Here is a 13,765-nt window from a genome sequence, read left to right on the forward strand (position 1 = left end):
CAACACATCCGCTAAGCTTGCTGTTCACTGGACATAGCTCCTTATCGCCTGGGCTCAAATCTTTCCTTTTGCCTGGAATGTCCTTTACTCCTTCACCTCCCCCTTTTCCTGTCCTACCCTCTTAATAGCTGACCCGGAAATCCATCTCTCCCATCGAGGGGGACCCTACTGAAGTCTCTTGTCCTGTATTATGGTCAGCCTTTCTCTTTCATGCTTGTGAGCTCTTTGAGATGCAAAGTTGTTTGCATCTCAAAGCCCTTTGCTATAGCATCCCTGAGGATGCAGGCACACGCTCATGCTAGGAATCACACATCTGTGCAACAAAATCACGTAGGGTCTTCCTTCACCTTTAAGCACAAGGAAGCAGATGATCAAATGCAAGCTAGAAAACAGCCATCGTTGAGCTGTGTGTGCATCAGCCTTGAGAATGGATTTCTGGGGAAGATCCGGCCCTTCCATAAATGCCATGGCTGACTTGGATCTTCGCAGGAATTGAAGAGAATCCTGATGACTAGTGTGTTGGGGGAGGCCTGAAGGAAGCCAGGCTCTCCCACCTGAGCTCTCAGATCTTCTTGGGTGCCTCCTGGCTCCTGGTGACCTGCTGCAGGACCTCTGGTATGTAAACGGGCTTCTCTGCAGCCTGGGCTGCCCGAATGCCAGGCTGAGCCTCTGTGAGCTGGGCCGGAGGTTTAATGGGTTGGAGATTTCTTTTGGAATCTGCAGCTTGAAATATCCTGTACCCTTGATTAATTCATGCTCGGGAGCTTCCTTAGTGTTCTCTGGTAAATAGCTCCGTACCGTGCGTTTCTTTCCCTGTGGGCTTGTTGCAGAGAGACTGGAGCCTGTGTTTCTAACAAGTTCTCCAAGGAAAACATTGCAGGTCAGGTTTTCAGAACTGAGACTCTCAGGGGGTCTTCCCAGCACCCATCTCTATTACCTCCTTTTGGCCTGGCATTTGCTTGTAGCCAAAAAGGACGAGTTTGTCTTGAGCAGTCCTGGGGACATTTGTGACGTGGGGCTGAAAATCTGACAGTTGATGCTGAGTTTCAACGGCCCGAATGAGTAGCATATAGACAGAGCCCTGCAGAACGTGGTATCATTTCCCTTCAATTCCCAGAGCCTTCATGTGTCTTTGTCTTGAGAATGACTTCGCTGCTTTTTGTGTTTGTGATGGAATGCACAGTCATTGACAAGGAATCACAAGAATCCCCTACACTTTTGTAACCCATTTTTCCGGAGGGCTTTCACTGGCCTTATCTCAGTTGATCCTCATAACCGCTCTGAGAGGTAGGCAGAGGGGCCGTTTTCATCTCTAATTTTCAGCTGCAGAAACTGAGGTTTAGAAAAGTCAGACAGTTGGCCAGAGGTCATTTATTTCATATGCAGCAGAATTGGAACTGGAATCTTAAATAGTCTAACTCTTAAACCAGCATTCTTTTCACTACTTACCACCTTTGTGACCTTGGGAATATCCTTAACCTCCCTGAGCCTCACTTTTCCTATCACTACAGTGGGTATAATCCTCCAGGGATAGTTGTCAGTAGGGATTGAAGGAGATTGTCCGGTAGAGCACTTACTAAACTGTAAAGAATGCAATAATGTGAGACATCATTATCACACGTACCTTGATTCAAATAGTGCCACATCAGAACTGTGGCAGAAAAGAACATTTTTTTCCCCCCATTTTGAAAGGACACTGAGGAGAATGGTGCCGGCCGTTGTCAGGGATCACGAGCTCCCAGCCTTGTGCTCAGCCAGTTGGCCCTGCTGCCCTGCCTGCAGGCCGCTTTGTGATTCTGAGAGTGCTTACGTTGGCAAGGTGCTCTTTTCTTACAGAGCTCTCTCTTAATGTTCCTTGAAACAGTCCTGTATCCTGGAGACAGTTTTAGGTTGGCCAGGCTGGAGAGCAGGAATGGGGAGCTGGGGAGGGGATCTGCATTCCTGAGCTTCGTCCACAAAGGGTGGGAATGTGGTGTGGGTGATGGGGTCCAGGTGGATGAGGAACTGATCACAAAGTCTGTTTTCTCTCTTTTCTCAGTGACTGGGATTTAATAGGGTACGTCTTGTGAACCCACAAGGCCAGCAGTACATATGCAGAATGGGTTGCTAAGCACTAATGCTTATTGGAAAAATCCAGAAAGGATGGGCCTCAAGTTGGCAGGAAGCAGCAGCCAGGGTGACCGAGGAATGAGATCTTGGAGAGCTTTGTTTCTGTAGCCACATTCACCTACAAAAGTTCCAGACCCATGAAGCAGACATAGGTTGTTTGTATGGTTCAAAGAGGCAGAATAAGGAGCCAGAGGTTGAAGGCCCGGAAGCCATATTTATTTCCATATAAGGAAGAACTTTCTGCTGCAAAGATGGAATTTACAGCTGCAGGAGATAATGATCTCCACCTCACTGGAGACCTCAGGGATGCCATGGGGGGAGGGTTTGGTTCATAAATAGGAGAGACATTGGGCTCAGTGGCCTTTATGGTCTTTTCTTCCCCTGAGATCCCAGAGCCAGTGGTTGTCAGGGGTCACGAGGAAGAAAGACACACATACATTAAGGAATGAAGGGTTGCTTTGTGGATATGGAAACTGATCTCCAAATGCTGCTAGCAGAATGGAGGGTAGCTTTAGACTTTTCGTTCTGGTTTTCATTCCTGTCTCTGAAGTTCCCTCCTTGGTCCTTGGTTTACAGAGTTCCCAGGTCATCCCTGGGTAGTTGTTTTCCATGGAATATCTCTTTCCTCTGCTGAAATGCTCCTGTTGGAATATTGGAAGGAACTCTGAGCTCCTGAAAGGATGACAGTCTTTCTACAGAAGCACTAAGTCTGATGGCTGGTTTAGTGTCAGTTACACATGAGGACCATCTCCTTACCCTCTTCAAGCCTACTTCTGGGACCGCTTGGGAGTACTGCAGTTGCAAGAATTCTGTGCTGAGTTCTGGTTCTAGCATGTGGTGGAAGGTTTTCTGATCCTGTTTCCTCACCTCATTTAGTAACCACTTATATTTATGTTTACTTATGAAACATGCAGTGAATAAGAAGTGTTGGCCATTTTTTCACGTACTTGTGGTGTGCTTGCAAAAATAGAGAACAAGTGATCAAAATAAATGTCAGGACTGTTCGACAGGCTGGACAGAAGCTGCTTTTAGAGCACATAGTTGGACAATTTGGGGATATCTACCCAATTTGTAGATGAGAGAATATAAGCTACGAGAGGAGAAGAGATTTGTCCAAAGTGGTAAGGAGTGACTGATCTGGGCTTAGGGCTTGGGTCCCCTTGCTCCCTGAACAGTGGTGTTTATTGCTTGAAGGTTGCCTTGGGATGAGAAAAAGCACCCTCATGGTGAAGGCCCAAAAAGTAGCAAGTGGGCGATGATTCTGAACAATGGCTCATCTGACCTACAGAAAGCCTTTACAGCCAACAGTAGAATAAGATCGTGCTGAGAAATAGAACCACTAGGAAGCCAAGGTACAGATTCCTTCTCTGAGCAGACCCCGACTTCCCCACACTGCCATTTCATCTCTCTCCTTTCTTCTCTAATTCAGTCTGGAGTCATTTCAGACCAGATTCATCCCTGATTGACTCCACTGGTTCAATTTAGTCATTGGACACTTTTCAGGACCTTCGGGTTAGAATTAATCTTACAAACTAAGGGAATGAATCTTACAAATTAAATTGGGCATGTCACCCTTCTGTCCGCCGCCCCCCCTGCTCCAGTTTTCTCCTGGAAGTCTGGTTTTATTCTGGGTCTTCTTGCCTGGTGTCTGTCCTATGAAGAACTCATGCGAAACTAAGTTCCCAAGAGGACTCTAGGCCCAAGGGGGTCAGGGATTGGGGTCCAAGGGTTGTTTTCGTACTCATCTGCCACTGAAAGAACTGTGGGCTGGATTCTTGGTGACCCTCTTCAGGTGCATCCCCCTAAACACCCCCCACCCCACCCCATTAATAAATTGACTTCATAAATGTAGTTGCATTCTAGATGGCCCCATTCCTAAGATGAACTTAAAGCCTTTCAAACCAGTCACTTCGTTGTCTGGACAGGGGAGCCTTTTTCCTGTAACAGGAGAGCCTGTGGAACAGTTGAGACTCCACTTCTTTGGGGGTTAAACATTCACTCTGAGTAAAGAATTCTGTCTTTAGTGGGGCATGTTCTTCAAGTGCCAGAGGAGAAAAGGGTGATTTTTCTGACATCCTCCAGCCTGCTTCTCCATATATGGAAATGTTTACCCACCACACTGATCTATTGGAAGGGAAGGAGGTGACTCAGGGTTTAGGAGAAGCAGGATTTGAATTCTTGCTTCCAGAAACAGAGTCGCCCCCTCCCCCCACCCCTCCCCCTCCTTTCCTTTGCCCCTTGTTCTGGGAGCCGAGGAGAGAAGGTTTCAGTACTGTTCCCCTTGGGCCTGGGAACCCCCTCCTTGCAGCGGGACTCAGGGTGTGTGAGAGAGAGTGAGGGCCAGCGGAAGGCCAGCTGCCTGTGGGGCCTGACGGCGCGTGAGTATTTCGTTATTGCCAGAGCCAGTGACATTTCTGCCCGCAGACCCACGGCTCAGAGTCCTGAGGGCTGGTTTGCTTGCATGGTGATGGGGCATGTGGCGGGGAGTGCTAGCTGCTTTCATTTGGGGTGTGGACAGCTGCTTTCCCAGGGTAATACTTCTCACAGTGGGATTTAGAGACGGGCTATGCCTGAGGAAAAATTCTATTCGTATATTAAAAATTAGAGTTATTCCTCCCACCTGAGGCCTAACTTAATTTGGGGAGAAAGATAATTTGGGAGTGTTGTCTGTCTGATTGCTAGGGCTAGAGTAACACCCCAGAAGGGGTGTTGGTGGACACTTGGGGAGGGCTAGTTTTATCTTGAAAAGCAGAGTCATGGTTGGACTTAAGGGTACGCAAAAGGTTTCTGTATAGCATTTGCACGGCATCCACTCTGCAATAAATACCTGGTGTGTGGACACTGCGCAGATCTGATGGACTGCCAGAGTTGGGATGATTTGATTGATCTGTTTCATTTTACAGCAGGATGGTGGGCAGGGGAGGCCCAGGAGTGCAGCTCACCTGCCTCGCAGGTACATGGCTAGTTAGGTGGGATTAGAATCCAGATCTTTTTATTCTCGGGTCATTCTTCCTTCTGCTACGTGGAAGCTGCCCCTTCAGACAAAGGCAGAGAAGATGCCCATTTTGCAGATGAGGAAATTGGGACTCGGGGTGCCAGAGTTGCCCACACTTATTGATCTGATTTGTGAGAAATTGAGAACTGGAACCAAGTTCTCCCAGGTCAGACCTCTTTCTATCATGTTACATGGACTCAAAGGTTTGAATTTGTTGGTTTTTTAATTTCACTTTTTTTTTTTTCTTCTTTGGTTTCTACTTACCCTTTTCTTCTTTGGGTCATGTGAATATTGTTTGAATGTGAGCTGCTACTTTCCCATCTGCTTTGCTGCCTGTTATCTTTTTCTTTCCTGAAAGAGGATGATAGCTTGTCCAAGAGGAGGAACTGAATAGTGGAGGCCTTTATTTCAGCTTTACCCGTGGAGATGAAATTATGCACAGGCCTTGAAAGAAACTGATCAGGGCTTTCCATCTAAGCCTCTCCCACTATTCTTAAAGCTGCAAGAATTCTGGAGTATAATTGCCATTCATAGGTGAGCCCTGATTCTGAATAGATTTTAAACACACACACACACACACACACACCCAGACACACAGAGACTTCTTTAGCCTTCTTTGATGTGACAGCAGCATTCGACAGAGACCAAGAGGGCACCACCCCACTACAGTCCCCGCAATGTTACACGGCCCTAATGAGTAACTCTTCGTAGTCAGATCAGTTTCTGATCAGCTTGGGGGCCCCTTTCTCTAGTGCAGGAAAGATGTTGGAGATGTGTTTTGGAGAAGTGCTTTGATGCCCATGGCGTTAGGTGACAGATCACAATAGTGGGGAGAAAGTGCCCTGACACCTGAGCTTGTGTGGTCGGTGAGGAAGGGAGGGGAAGCAGCTCTCTAAGCGGCTCTGAAGCACGGGGGAGACGAGACAGGGACTTCCCTGCCGGGAACCTGCACGCACCCCACCTCCTCCTACCCGCTGTGCCTTGGCCGTGATTGTAGGCTCTGTTCACCAGGTGGGAGGAGCCTACCTTGAAGCGTAGAGGCTTGGGATGTTTTCCCGCTGTGATGCTGACCATGGGCACCAAGAGGTTAGGGTTGGTAGTACCAATGGGAATGCTTTGACTGCCCATAAGGAGAACTGACGTGCACTGACTGCTCTCTGGGCGCCAGGCACTGGGCTAAGCACTTGACCTACATTGATTCATCACTACAGCTACCTGTGAGTAGGTACTATTTGGGGGGGTATTTACTTATTTATTTAAAAATTATTTGATTGAAGTATAGTTGCTTTACAATGTTGTGTTAATTTCTGCTGTACAGCAAAGTGATTCAGTTGGTACTATTGTTTTAATTGTATTTTTAATTTTGGTAGAATACACATAACGATTTTTACCATCTTAACCATTTTTAAAAAAATTTATTTATTTATTTTATTTTTGGCTTTGTTGGGTCTTTGTTGCGTGCGGGCTCTTCTCTGGTTGTGGCGAGCAGGGGCTACTCTGTTGCGGTGCACGGGCTTCTCACTGCGGTGGCTTCTCTTGTTGTGGAGCACGGGCTCTAGGCACGCAGGCTTCAGTAGTCGTGGCATGCGGGCTCAGTAGTTGTGGCTCGCGGGCTCTAGAGTGCAGGCTCAGTAGTTGTGGCGCACGGGCTTAGTTGCTCCGCAGCATGTGGGATCTTCCCGGACCAGGGCTCGAACCCGTGTCCCCTGCATTGGCAGGCAGACTCTCAACCACTGCGCCACTAGGGAAGCCCCATCATCTTAACCATTTTTAAGTGTACAGCTCAGTAGTGTTCAGTACAGTCATATATTGGACAGCCAATCTCCAGAATGCTTTTCATCTTGCAAAACTGAAACTCTGTACCCATTAATCTTTTACTCCTCATTTTCCCCTCCCCCAGCCCCTGACAGCCATCATTCTGCCTTCTGTCTCTAAGAATTTGAATTTTCTAGGTATCTTATAGAAGTGGAATCATACAGTATTGGTCCTTTTGTGACTGGCTTCTTTCACTCAGCATAATGTCTTCAAGATTCATCTATGTTGTAGCATTTGTCAGAATGTCCTTCTTTTTTATGGCTTAATAGTAATAAATTGTATATATACCACCACATTTAATTTAGGTACTATTTTTTACCTCCATTTTATAGCGGAAGAACCTGAGGCTTTGAGGAGTTAATAAGTTGTCCAACACCATGCAGTCAGTAGTGGAGCTGGGATCGGAACCCAGGTCGTGTGGCTTTAGAGTGCATGTGATCAGGAGTAAGCAGATGGTGGAATTCAGCTGGCCAAGAGTGTGAAAAACCAGGGTGATTCTCACCTGGGTGGTGACACCTCCTCACACGGTGCTGTGACAGTTCAGTAACCAAGTGTTCCCAAGGACCCTATGTACACAGGTATTTCCCTCTGGTTTATATTGGCCTCTGGGAAGCTCAGAGCCAAATGTGAAGCCCACCTCTAGCAAATGGTATGAGACATATGGCTTATATTTCTGTCCCTTTCCTTCACCTTATTTTTCCATCTCCCTTCCCAATTTTATTACTTTAAAAAAAATCATGAATGGTGTGCATCTTTTGTCAGGTACTTCAGATTTTTTCTGGAACGAGGCAGAATATATAAATTGATGACATGATATCAGGTATTTTTGTTATTATTATTGTCTAAGGAATAACTGGTCTGTGGAGCAGTGGACAGAGACTAAAAAGGAGATTTTGTAACCTGACTCTGCTGTTCACTCAGTGTCTAACTTGGGCGAAGGCGCATGCACCTTTCTGAGTCTCAGTTTTCCCACCTGGAAGATGGGGCTGCAGTTGATGAAAGCGAACATTTCGTCTGTGGTGAGCCCTGTTCTAGGTGCTCCACATGGTTTATCTCCTTTAATTCTCCCCACATTCCCGCCCCACCTTTAATATTATTTTTCTTTTTTTCCTTATTAATTAATTAATTTATGGCTGCGTTGGGTCTTCATTGCTGCATGTGGGCTTTCTCTAGTTGCGGCGAGCGGGTGCTACTCTTCGTTGCAGTGCACGGGCTTCTCATTGCGGTAGCTTCTCTTGTTGCGGAGCATGGGCTCTAGGCGCGCAGGTTTCAGTAGTTGTGGCACGTGGGCTCAGTAGTGTGGCTCGCGGGCTCTAGAGCACAGGCTCAGGAGTTGTGGCACACAGGCTTAGTTGCTCCACGGCATGTGGGATCTTCCCGGACCAGGCCTCCAACCCGTGTCCCCTGCATTGGCAGGTGGATTCTTAGCCACTGCGCCACCAGGGAAGTCCTGTTGTCCCCTTTTTAGTTGAGATAAATAAGGCCTAGAGAAGTGGGAAAACTTGCCTGAACTCCTACAGCTCCTGGCTGCAAGAATCAGTGATCCGCGTCTGACTCCAAAGCCCAAGATGTTAGCTGCAGTGCTGGGCTACTTGCCTTGAAGCAGCCTTTGAGGCTTCTGTCATCTGTGGCATGCATTCATCTAATTTCATTAAGTCTTTATTGGATTCCCAATTATGTGCCTCTTACTGCTCTGGGCGCTGATCCAGTATTGGGTTTAGAGTGAAGAAAAAGACACACAAAACAATGATCCCGTGGAACTTACATTCTAGTAGGGTTGTGTGGAGGAGGCAGATAATAGATGAACATGTAAACAGCAGAGAATAATAAGTAACGCTTAGGAGGGTTCACAGAGGGTGCTCTGCCCGTGAGGGAATGAGGAAGAGCCCAGGAAGTGATGTTTAAGCTGAGCTCTGAATGACAAGGGAAAGCCATGGGAAAGTCGGGGTTGGGCAGGGAGCATTGTAGGCAGAGGGCAAGGCCAGTGCCAGGGCTGTGGAGTGGGAATGAGTTTGTGTTTGAGGAACAGGGGAGACCAGTGTGCCAGAAGGTAGTGGACTGCTGAGGGAGCAGCATGAGATGAGGGCAAGGCCGTGGCTGGTAGGTGTCAGTGAGCTTGAGAAGGGGCTTGGAGCTGAATTGAGGTGTGATGGGAAGCATCTGAGTCACGTTTCCCAGCGTCATTCTGACTTCTGTGGGGGAAACGCATTGCAAGGAGTAGAAGCAAGCCATAATCCAGGTGGAAGGTGGTAGTCACAGTGATTAGGGTAGTCGAAGTGGAACCAGAGAGAAGGGGATGGGTTCATGACATGCTTTGGTGGGATTGTCTGACTCTGTAGGATGTCAGGTGCAGTTTCCTCCAGAGAAATGTCAAGCTCAAGTGGGCAGCAATCTGAGAGACCCCGATGGAGGTGGAATGGAGTGTCTGAGTGCTCCCCGCTTTGGTTTCTAGCCTTGAGCTTCTGGCCAAGGACCGGAGGGCAGTGGCTTCCTGCCTCTGACTTCCCGGCTGAGAGCTGCTGGAACGCCCCACGATGAGCCCCACAGAACGTGCCGCTTCCTTCGCTCTTTCTGGGTATTTGTATAAAGCATTCTTTCCCACCAAGGATACAGAACATCAGAGTGACGTTGACTTCATGGGCCATATTTAACGTACGGTTTTTCCTTGATATGTCCTGTGTTCTTGCAGAGACTCCTGCCTCCGGTAAACTCTGTGGTGAGGCGCCTTCAACCACCCTGTCAGATGGATTTAGAAGGCTCAGTGGGGGCCCGGAAGAGCTGGGGCTTCAAAGCCCCACCTTGCCTTGGGGACCCTGGTCCAAGGGTACCCCTCAGCCCTCCTCTTTTATTTACATTTGAATTCACACTTGCTGCACCTTGCCCTGCTCCCTGTAATTCCTTTTCATGGGCTGGACTTCCCTGTAAGTACTCCAATTTTCAATGGACAAACTGGTCTCAGAGAAGTTAGGTGATTAGTCAATGTTAGGTAGTGGCTGAGTCAGTTTGGGAATCCAAGATTCCTGACCGAGCCTCGTGCTCTGGCCACCAGGCCAAAGTGACCTAGCATGTGACCTTTTCCCAGGGTGTCTCATGGCGATCTTATACTGCACTTGGCCTAAGCCTGGAGATGCTCAGAGATTATAGACAGAGTCATCTGAAATTCACTCCTGAGGCTTCTTGACAAACTCCTCTTCAAATAGTTTGCAGTCTATAGTTGCCAGTGTTTTTTTTTTTTTTTTTTTTTTTTTGCGGTACGCGGGCCTCTCACTGTTGTGTCCTCTCCCGTTGCGGAGCAACAGGCTCCGGACGTGCAGGCCCAGCGGCCATGGCTCACGGGCCCAGCCGCTCCGCGGCACATGGGATCCTCCCGGACCGGGGCACAAACCCACATCCCCTGCATCGGCAGGCGGACTCTCAACCACCACACCACCAGGGAAGCCCTGTTTTTTTTTTTTTTTACACTCTTTTAGCATCATCTCTTAAAAACAATGTTTTGTTTTTGCTCACTTGAATTTCTTTTAAAATTTCTCTCGTATATTACCCATTCATTGAGTCAACAAACATTTATTGAGTTCTTACTGTATGCCAGGCATTGTGCTAGGTGCCGGGGATGGATTCAAAGATAATTTGGAGGCGTATGGGAGTAGATAATTACAGCACAGTGAGATAAGTGCTATAATAGAGGGATATATAAGGAGCTAGAAATAGCACTATGAATAACATCTCTGAACAAATTGCCTTCTTTTTTTCCTTTTGGATTATTCCCTTATGTATATTGCCCAAAGTGGGATTACTGGGTCATTTAAAAGATGAAAACAATTTGGCACAAAAAGATGTAATGACTTTGCCTGGGGAATATAGCTCAATTTTCAACAGGGGGAAAATTGTTGACAATTCCAGATTTAGATACTTCACCAGGAGGATTGGACAGTTTTTATACTATTTCTATCAATGTGGTGGCTTTCAGGGGGAGCACCTATTCTAAACATGTCACCCCACATGTAGAAACACATATCCTTATATTTAATCTCACAGATTCCTTGTTAATGCTCACAAGAACCTAGCTATGTAAGTATGATCGTTTCCATTTTACAACGGAGGAAACTGTGCCTTCGTTAAAAGGAAGTGACTTGCTCAGCATTCCATAGTTAATTAGTGGAGAATCCAAGAATCAAGTGTAAGGTCTTTTGATTCTATAACTCCTATCCTGTACTCCATGCTCTTTTTACCAACTGGGGGGGTACTTATGCTCCAGCGAGGGCCTGGAATTCATTTAGTTATCTGTAGAAACTCTTCTCGAGAAGGTCAGGATCCATGAGATAGGTATAGAAGTCCTAACCTCCAGAGGGTCCAGTGTCCCGCTGTACATTGACCTGAAAGGACCTGAAGGCCCTTTATTCCTGACTCTGGCCCAGGTCCTGAAAGGTTAGTGCATGGTCTTAGCACTGAAGCACAGAATCCCAAGGAAAGCTGAGACCATGCCACAGTCCTGCTTTGAAACATTTATTATTTTCCTAGTATATTGAGTGGTATTTCCCTGACTTTTAATTCACTTATTTTGTTATTCGTAACATTTTCCTAGTATTTTTGGCATTTAAGTTAAAAACTCCTGCCCCTGCTACCCAGGGCTCATCATAACCAGACAGCAGTAGCTTGTGAACACCCTTGATGTTCCCGCTCACTCATTTTTTCACTTTCATGCTGTAACTCATGCTGTTCTTCTAGCCTGAGATGAACTCTCCCATCTTCATCCCTAGAACTCTTGCTTCTCCTGTAAACTTCTGCACAGATGCCACCTTCTGAATGAAGTAACCTCTGATCACCATCCGTTCCCTACCATCCATACGCCCCTAGAAGCGATCTGTCTGTTCTGCTAACTCACAACACAGTGGGCCAGGAGGCAATAAAGTATAACCGTATGGTGCTTACAGGCATGGGATCTGGATTTGAGTTTTGGCTGTGATGCTTCCTAGCTGTGTGATTCGTGAGGTCAGTTAACCTGATGAGTTGCCTCATCTGTCAAGTGGGTACAAATAATCACACCAACCCACAGCTCGTTATGAAGATTTGTACTGTCATCTGTGCTTCTTCTATGGCACCTGCCATCACCTACTTTATGTTTTATCTCTGTTTCTAGACTGGGAGCTCTTTAAGGGCAGGAGGGGTCACATCTTGCTTGTGCCTTTGACGTATGGGACCTGCCACAAAGTCTTCTTTAAGGGAAAGGTTTCCTTATAACATCACTGGTGGCATCACTGAGTTCAGGCTCATTACAAGGCCCCAGTCACGTGGTGCCAGCCTGGCTGGGAGCTCTGTGATATGGAGCTTTGAGCACACGTAGTACGTGCTGATAGGCCTCTGGCTCCTGCTTCTTGAGTGACAGAAAAGAGGCTAGAGCTTGTGTTTAGCCTGTGTTCTTCTGGTTCATCAAATTGGGTAGTGCTGACATTTCCCTAAAGGCGGAATGGAAATCCTGTTTGGAATACGAGACTTGGTTTCTTTTCTGGGTCTTCCATGGGTGAGTGTTACAGACTAGAGCAAAGTGTCAATGGAGGGGTGGGTTTGGGGCAACTCTGAGGGCCACCCACTCCTCTGACTTCTCTGGGTGGGACCCCAGAGAAGGGTCCCTCCAGAGGAAGCTTTCGTTCAGACACTCCCACCCTTGCTGTGCTTGGAAGCTGATTATGGAAGGGGATTCAGTTCCATGTAACTTTCTCTTGTGTCATTTTCCAAAATGCAGTAGCCATGAGTCTCAAGAGCCCGTGTTTTAGCCAGGCACACAAGGTCCTCCATGTTCTGGCCACAGCATTCCTTTCCAGCCTCATGTCCCACCACCTCCCTCCATGTTTTTTTGCCACTGGCCTCACCAGATTAGTCACTTTCCCCAAGAAGAACACCCTGAACTCATCTCCTTAAGGCCTTAGCACACTGTGTTCTCTGGGCCTATTTCCCTCCTCCTCATACTTGGAAATCCTCTCAGGTCTTCAGGCCCAGTTTAGAAGGCATCATCCGCAGAGCTCTTCCTGACCCTCAAAAGGACACTGCACGTACTGGTACCTTGCACACTTTTCCTTCTGTCTTGTCACGGGTGAGTGTGTCCCTCTTGAACCTGTGAGCTCTTTGAGAGCTTAAGGCATGTCTGACTCAGCGCCTATATCTGCGAGGCCCGTACACTGTGCCTTCTTAAGGACAGGAGGTGCCAGCAAATGCCTGTTTTGTGCACCTCTGAATGCTGGGCATCTGACATCGTGGCAGCTAATGGTTGCGCCGGGGGGTGTTCAGAAGCTCATGCTAGGATTACCCGTGATTCATTTGATTATGAGCCCAGACATCTGAATAATGTTTTTGAGTTGCCCTGATATAAGCTCATTGCTAACCTTTCTCAGGCCTGCTTCTCACATACCTGGCAGATGTCTGCTTAGTGCCAGGGCTCTGAGCTCTTTATTTCACTTAAGACGTAGTGGCAAGATCGTATGGCAGCTTCTATTTTTAGTTTTTTGAGGAACCTCCATACAGTTTTCCATAGTGGCTGCACCAATTTGTGTTCTCACCAACAATGTAGGATTGTTCCCTTTTTTCCATGTGATCCAGCAATCCCAATCCTGGGTGTATATCCGGACAAAACTATAATTCGAAAAGATACATGTACCCCTATGTTTATAGCGGCCTTATTCACAATAGCCAAGATATGGAAACAACCTAAAAGTCCACTGACAGATGAATGGATAGAGAAGATGTGCTATATATACACAATGGAATACTACTCAGCCATAAAAAAGAATGAAATAATGCCATTTGCAGCAACATGGATGGACCTAGAGATTACTATACTAAGTGAAGTAAGTC

The 13,765-nt window shown here is 47.1% G+C and overlaps 1 protein-coding gene across 16 annotated transcripts in view; it reads left to right on the top strand.

The window, feature by feature from the left end:
* The window catches only part of LPP (LIM domain containing preferred translocation partner in lipoma), a 700,519-nt gene that overhangs the window by 52,806 nt on the left and 633,948 nt on the right, over positions 1-13,765 (top strand). For 2 of the 16 annotated variants that reach the window (XM_032629906.1, XM_032629893.1), the window contains exon 1: positions 4,353-4,487. The exons of 9 other annotated variants lie outside the window; for them this stretch is intronic. The gene's annotated coding sequence lies outside the window, so the exon portion shown is untranslated. Of the gene's footprint in view, positions 1-4,125; positions 4,641-5,403; positions 5,639-13,765 lie in introns of those variants that run through there. 5 more of the 16 variants (XM_032629896.1, XM_032629888.1, XM_032629902.1 and 2 more) reach the window with 5 other exon arrangements.

This window comes from Phocoena sinus, chromosome 4 (assembly GCF_008692025.1).
Source record: "Phocoena sinus isolate mPhoSin1 chromosome 4, mPhoSin1.pri, whole genome shotgun sequence".
In the NCBI taxonomy this organism is placed as follows: Eukaryota; Metazoa; Chordata; class Mammalia; order Artiodactyla; family Phocoenidae; genus Phocoena; species Phocoena sinus.